The following is a 7,332-nucleotide window of genomic DNA, read 5'->3' on the forward strand; positions in this document are numbered from 1 at the left end:
ACCTTGTATTCACTCCCAGAAGTTGTGTTGCTGTTCACCCCTCTGCCCACAAATTCTCCCCTCCAACATGTCTAATTCACCATGGAAAAAGATTTGGAAGTTTTTCGGCCCCTGCAGAAATAAGGTCGTGTCAATTCTCTTCCCCATAGGTGGATTCACTAAGGGTATTTTATTTTTAACACATTCCACTGAAACAGTGAATCAGGAGATAATCATACTAGTGGCTTGTGGGGAGGGAGGATTATGGTAATTACACTGTTAGAAACCAGCTTCCTTTGGGTTGTAATGCTTAAGGTTCTCTAGGTTTGTGTGCTGTGCCTTTTGTACATTAACTATTCCATGTTGTCTCAGGGCACACATATGAGTAAAGATCCGTCCACTGCTGATCACTCCACGATAGAGTGATTACGACCAGGCCTCAGATGAACTCCTCTGGGGAGCTGTTGCTTTCCCCGTGTGGCCCGCTGTCAGGGCAATCCTGCTACTCACAACCTTGGGACTTTCCTTGTGTGGCACTGGAAGTGAAAGTAAACACAGATAGGGCACTTGACCCACAAATGTCACTTGCTCAGTCCCCCAGACTCGGAGGAGGCATGGTGTGCTCTCTTTCTCCCACACTCCACATCCAACTAACTGGTCAGGAAATTCTCTCGGCCCCTCTCTCAAAGTATGTCCAGAAGCCAGCCACTTCTCACCACCTCCATTACCACCACCCTGGCCAAGACACCAACATCTACCTCCTGGACTGGACTGCTGTCCAGCTGGCCCCTCTGCTTTCATCCTGGCTCCCTTACCTGTCTGTTTTCAGCCCAGCAGCAGAGCGCAAGTCACATCATTTCAGTCCTCTGCTCAACACCACATCACAATGGTTTGAAGCCCACCAACATGCTCCAAAGCCAGGAGTTCATAATGACCCTCATCAACAATAACAACAACAAAGAGGAACCTTATTGCTGACCTTTGGAGAATGCCGGGCAACCAACTCGTTTTCAGGGAAATCCAGCAATGAAAGGGAAAAGTTCACATTTTAAAGGGAGCAGTAAGGGCATGTGGTCTACGTACGGTGTATAGGAAGAGTCAGAGTCATTTGCAAGAACCCACATTCCTTCCGAAATAACGTTGCCGAGGGGAAAGGGTAAAAGGAGCTAGCTGACAGCTACCGCAGTCCCCTGGCTGACCAACTGCATCAGGTGCCTGAACAGGGCTAGAGACCTCCCTCAGCAAGGTGATTCAGACACAAGCAGTCTCAGACATCGCCTTGTCAAGTATTTGATAGAATAATCCAGTGAAACCATGTGGTCCTGGGATTTACTTTGCTGGGAGATATTTGTTAACTGATTAAATCTCCTTACTCATTAATCGATCTGTTCATATTATGTATTTCTTTATGATTCAGTCTTGCTAGATTGTCTGTTTGGGGGACTTTATCCATTTCTTCTAGGTTTTCCAATTTGTTGGCATACAATTATTCACAGTATTCGCTAATAATCCTTTTAATTTCTGTAGTATCAGTTGTAATGTCCCTCTTTCATTTCTGAATTTAATTATTTGAGTGTCCTCTATTTTCTGTTTCTTAGTGAGTCTAACTTAGGGTTTCTTAATTTTGTGTAGCTTTAACAAAAACCCAACTCTTAGTTTCATTTACTTTTCTTCTATTGTTGTTGGGTTTTTTCTCTATTTCATTTATCTCTGCTCTTATATATCTCCTTCCTTCTGCTAGCTTTGGCTTTAGTTTTTTCTTCTGTTTCTAATTTCTTGAGCTGTAAAATTAGGCTGTTGATTTGAGATCTTTTGTCTTTTCAATGTACACATTTAAAGCTATAAACTTCCTTCTTAACACACCTTTGCTGCATCCCTTAACTTTTGGTATGATGGACTTTCCTTTTAATTTGTCTCAAAGTAGTTTCTAATTTCCTTTGTGACTTCTTCTTTGACCCATTCATTCTTTATGAGTGTGTATGGGGATTCCAGAAAAAATGAAAACTAGAACTCCCATATGACCCAACAATCCCACTTCTGGGTATATGTCCAAAAGAACTGAAAGTAGAATCTTGAGGGGATACCTGCACATCTATGTTCATAGCAGCACTACTCACAACAGCCAAGAAGTAGAAACAATTAAAATGTCCATCGATGGATAAAAGGATGAACAAATTGTGGTATAGATATATATACACACACACACACACACACACACACACACACAATGGAATATTATGCAGCCTTTTAAAGGAAGGCAATTCTGTCATATGCTACAGCATGGATGAACCTTGAGAACATTACGCTAAATGAAATAAGCCAGTCACGAGAAGACAAATACTGTATGATTCCACTTACATAAGGTTTCTAGGGACTTCCCTGGTGGTCCAGTGGGTAAGACTCCATGCTCGCATTGCAGGGGGCCCATGTTCAATCCCTGGTCGGGGAACTAGATCCTGCAAGCATGCTGCAACTGAGAGTCTGCATGCCAAGGCTAAGAAGCCTGCATGCCACAACTGAGTCCGCATGCCGCGACTAAGAAGTCTGCATGCCGCAACTAGAGATCCAGCATGCTGCAACAAAGAGCCGGCGCAGCCAAAATAATAAATAAATAAATATATATTTTTAAAGTTGGGAAAACTATCATAAACAGAGTCCATGGGTTTAATCCAAATAAGGTATCTAAAGTAGTCAGATTCATAGAAACAGACAGTAGAATGGGGTTACCAGGGACTGGGGGGAAGGGACAAAGGGGAATTGCTGTTTAATGTATAGAGTTTCAGAATTGAAAGATGAAAAAGTTCTGAAGATTGGTTTCACAGCAATGTGAATCAACTTAACTGTACTGAACTGAACACTTAAAAATGGTTATGATGGTAAATTTTATGTCACGTATTTTTACCACAGTTTTTAAACCTGTATATTAGAGTGTGATTACTCAAAAGGAAATATTAAGAAAAGTTTTTGTTTGGATATGTAAATACAAACGTAAAGAAGTCAACGTAAAGGAACACGTGAGAATGTCAACTGTGCTTATGAGTAGGTGTTTGGAATGCACAAGAGGTGTACTTTCACGTGCATGCTTTACTTGCATAAAAGGCTGGGTCAGGTTTTGCCACGGGCTTGGGGGGAAGCACTATTACTATTGACTCATTCCATAGCATAACAGGAACAATTACTGATAATCAGATCCACCTGTCTTCTCTCTGATTATTAAGCTACATCACTTTGGACAATTCACCCAACTTCTCCTGATCTCAAATTACTTACATGTAAAAATCAGGGATTAGAGCTAACCACCAGCTCAATCAAGACACAAGGCATACAGCCATAAAAAGAAACGTAATTGAGCTATTTGTAATGAGGTGGATAGACCTAGAGTCTGTCATACAGAGTGAAGTAAGTCAGAAAGAGAAAGATAAATACCGTATGCTAACACATATACATGGAGCTTAAGAAAAAAAATTTCATGAAGACCCTAGGGGTAAAACAGGAATAAAGGCACAAAATTACTTGAGAATGGACCTGAGGATATGGGGAGGGGGAAGGGTAAGCTGTTGCAAAGCAAGAGAGAGGCATGGACATATATACACTACCAAACGTAAGGTAGATAGCTAGTGGGAAGCAGCCGCATAGCACAGGGAGTTCAGCTCGGTGTGGTGCCTTGTGACTACCTAGAGGGGTGGGATACGGAGGGTGGGTGGGAGGGAGATGCAAGAGGGAAGGGATATGGGAACAGATATTTATGTATAACTGATTCACTTTGTTATAAAGCACAAACTAACACACCATTGTGAAGCAATTATGCTCCAATTTAAAAAAAATGTTATAAAGCATATACCACACTCCAAACGGTTCCCGGTTAATCTTTCCACTTCCCAGCTCCATATAAACCTTCATCTGCTCACAGTCCCTATATATTTGTTTTGCCTGCTGTAGAATTTCTTGTAAATGGAATCATACATGCTGCACACCTTTGTGTCTGGCTTTTTAAAGTCAGCATCATGCTTTTGAAATCCATTTATGTTCCTGCCTATTCTATTGCTGAGTAATGTCCCACGGTATGGGTTGTAGTTCTCCACCTCGTTTACACAGTAGAGCCACTTGGGGAGTTTGAGAATATCACCAGCTCCAAGCTATACCCACAATAATTAAAGCAGAACTGGGTTGAGACCCAGGCACCCACATTTTGTAAATTCTCCACGTGACTGCAGTGTGCAACCACAGTTGAAAGCTACTGTATTAAAGTATCAGCTTTTGGTTTATGCTTGCCAGAGACCGTAGCAATGGATGCCACCTCATTTTGCTGGCTTTCCACTCTGTTGTTTTAGGGACCTAGTGATTCCATTAGCTTAAATTAGAGACTGGCAGACTACAGCCCATGGGCCAAACCTGGCCTGGGGCCTGTTTCTCTAGGGCCTGCAAGGTAAGAATGGTTTTTACATATTTCAATGGTTAAAACAATAATATTTCTTGACATGTGAAAATTATTTGAAATCCACACGCCAATGTCCATACGCAGAGTTTTAGTGGAACACAGCCATACTTGTCTGTGGAGGCTTCCGCTCTACAACAGCAGAGCTGAGTAGTTACGAAAGAGACAAAATGGCCCACAAAGCCTCAAATATTTGTCACCTGGCCCTTTCCATGGAGTCTGTTGAGCTCTGGCTTAGAGCAAGTGTCCTTAAAGCAAATGCACAGTAACTGTGGTAAATGGCTGACGGTCCCTTTGGCTAAGCCTGGGAAGAAGATTTACTGCAGTAACGTGTGACTTCACCGTAGGGTCCTTCCTCAGTAGTCCACTCACTCATGGTGTTCTGGGTCAAGTGTGGGAATTGAGTAAAGGACTACCATTTGCCATCAAGAGAGGTCAAGTCACCAGACCTAGAGCTTGATTTATTTATTTTTATGTTCTTATATTTTATTACAAATCTTTGTTTATATTTTATTTATTTTTACACTGATCAAATGCAACTTTGGAGTATGTTCAGATATTTCAGATCCAAGGGATCTGTTGATCAATTAGCCATCTTCAGAGGTTGCTACAGGTCAAACCAGTGTGACTACCCTTCCATCCTTGCTGTTTATTAAGTAAACAGCACTCACCTTGAGGCAGGAGATTAAGTGCTCCTACTGGGCCTGCAACTCCAGAACCCCAACATCCCCACTCAAGTGAGGGTGACCATGTCAATGGCAGAATCTCCCATCTCATCTGTGGCCTACACAAGTCAGCCACTTCAGAACACTTCAAAGGTGAAGATGCCCTCCACACTAATGTGTTTCTCAATGCTGTGGGGGAAAGGAGTGTCCTCTGGGTCCCAAACAGCAGCTGCCTGGCCCACCAACACACTGACTTCAAAGGCATTTCAATTCAAGTGACCAGAGGTACAGCTGGTAACGCTTGAAACTGAGTCCCCCTAAAACCGAGTTCCCTTGCCAAGTTTATGATTAACTTCTCTATCCAAAACTTTATTCCCTCTCTTGCCCCACTCATGATCCCCTCAGGATTGAGGAGTATCAAAGAAAAGGGGGGACTGACACTGAACAGAACCCTTCAGGGCCCTCCCGGGTACAAAAGCCCCACTGTGTTCCCTGTTTCTTGTCTGTAGGAAAAGGCTTTGGCCTCCTAGGCCTTCCCTGAGTTCCAAACAACAGACTCAAGCACTTACTAATTAGGGAAGTGAGGAAATGCAGAAACAAAGGAAAAGCAGTCAAAGAAACGAAATTGAGTTATCTGTAGAGAGGTGGATGGACCTAGAGTCTGTCATACAGAGTGAAGTAAGTCAAAAAGGGAAAAAGAAATACTGTACGCTAACACATATATAGGGAATCTAAAAAAAATTGGTCATGAAGGACCGAGGGGCCAGACGGGAATAAAGACACCGACCTACTAGAGAATGGACTTGAGGATACGGGGAGGGGGAAGGGTAAGCTGGGATGAAGTGAGAGAGTGGCATGGACACATATACACTAGCAAACATAAAATAGATAGCTAGTGGGAAGCAGCCGCATACCACAGGGAGATCAGCCTGGTGCCTGGTGACCACCTACAGGGGTGGGATACGGAGGGTGGGAGGCAGGGAGACACAAGAGGGAAGAGATATAGGGACATATGTATATGTATAACTGATTCACTTTGTTAGAAACAGAAACTAACACACCATTGTAAAGCAATTATACTCCAAGAATGATGTTTAAAAAAAAGAAAGAAAAGCAGGGAAGAACAATAGTGCAGTGATAAAGCAGAGTCCTAGTTTCTCTGCAAGGGATAACAACTTCATACATATCTTTGAGCCGTTATGCAGAAACTAAGATCCCCTGCCCAGGTGGAGGATGGTGACTCCATGCTGACCACAAGCACACCGACCCCAGACTGGTTAGAACCAGAATGCTGATGATTAAGATCCCTGAAACAGCACCCTGTTTCCTCACCAACAAACAATCAGAGGAAAGTCATGCACTTCCCTGAAAGTCAGCAGGGAGTTAGAGTCTTCTGAACACAAGCAGCCAGTTCTCCTTGCTTGGCACCCAGAAAACAAACACTGTACTTTCCTTCACCGACAACCCAGCGTCAGTAGATTGGCTTTGCTGTGCAGCAGGCAAGTGGACCCAAGTTCTGTCCAGTCACGCAACTGCAACTCTTTCACCATTGTGTGCCATGGAACACTAATGATTCGTCCTCTGTTACCAACTGGGTCCTTACTATCTTCAGATCCACCTAGACTGGATAACCCATCCCCGATCCCCACTTCCTTCAGGGCCCTTTGCTTGCAACCAATTTTGGTGTCAAGTACTCTATTAATCAAAGTCCCCACTTCCTTATGCCAGATATTCATTCTAGCTATTTTACAAAAATAAGACATCTTTAATAAAACATATCACACAGCTTACAAAAATTCTGTGAGGGCCAGAAAAGTGGGCTTGGATGCCGCACAGCCAGGGGAAGCCCCCTCACGCCGTGGGACTGGTATAGCTGAAACACCCCTGCTGCCTATGAGCTAACCAACATGTATGACAGAGACTGAATTCCAGGCACTCTGCTGTGGCTGCCCATAAAAACCAGAGACCTCTCCCATCATACGTAGCTGATCCTGCTTGTGGCTCCCACATTACTCAGTTCTACCTCCAAGTTTCACTATGGTGCATAGGCTTGATACACAGAGGTCTTCTTTGGGACCCTAGACAAAAGGGGGTCTAGAAAACATACACACACACTAACGTAGGTCTCCATTCTTGTTTTTACCTTTCCATTTCTCTACGGTACAAGAAAACATGTAAGAGTGTTTATGAGTGTTGGAATACTTGCCAGCTGAGCCAACTTGAGGTATATTCCACAGGTCCATTTTTTTGGCT

Source organism: Mesoplodon mirus (genome assembly GCF_964341445.2).
Source record: "Mesoplodon mirus genome assembly, chromosome: X".
Lineage (NCBI taxonomy): Eukaryota > Metazoa > Chordata > Mammalia > Artiodactyla > Ziphiidae > Mesoplodon > Mesoplodon mirus.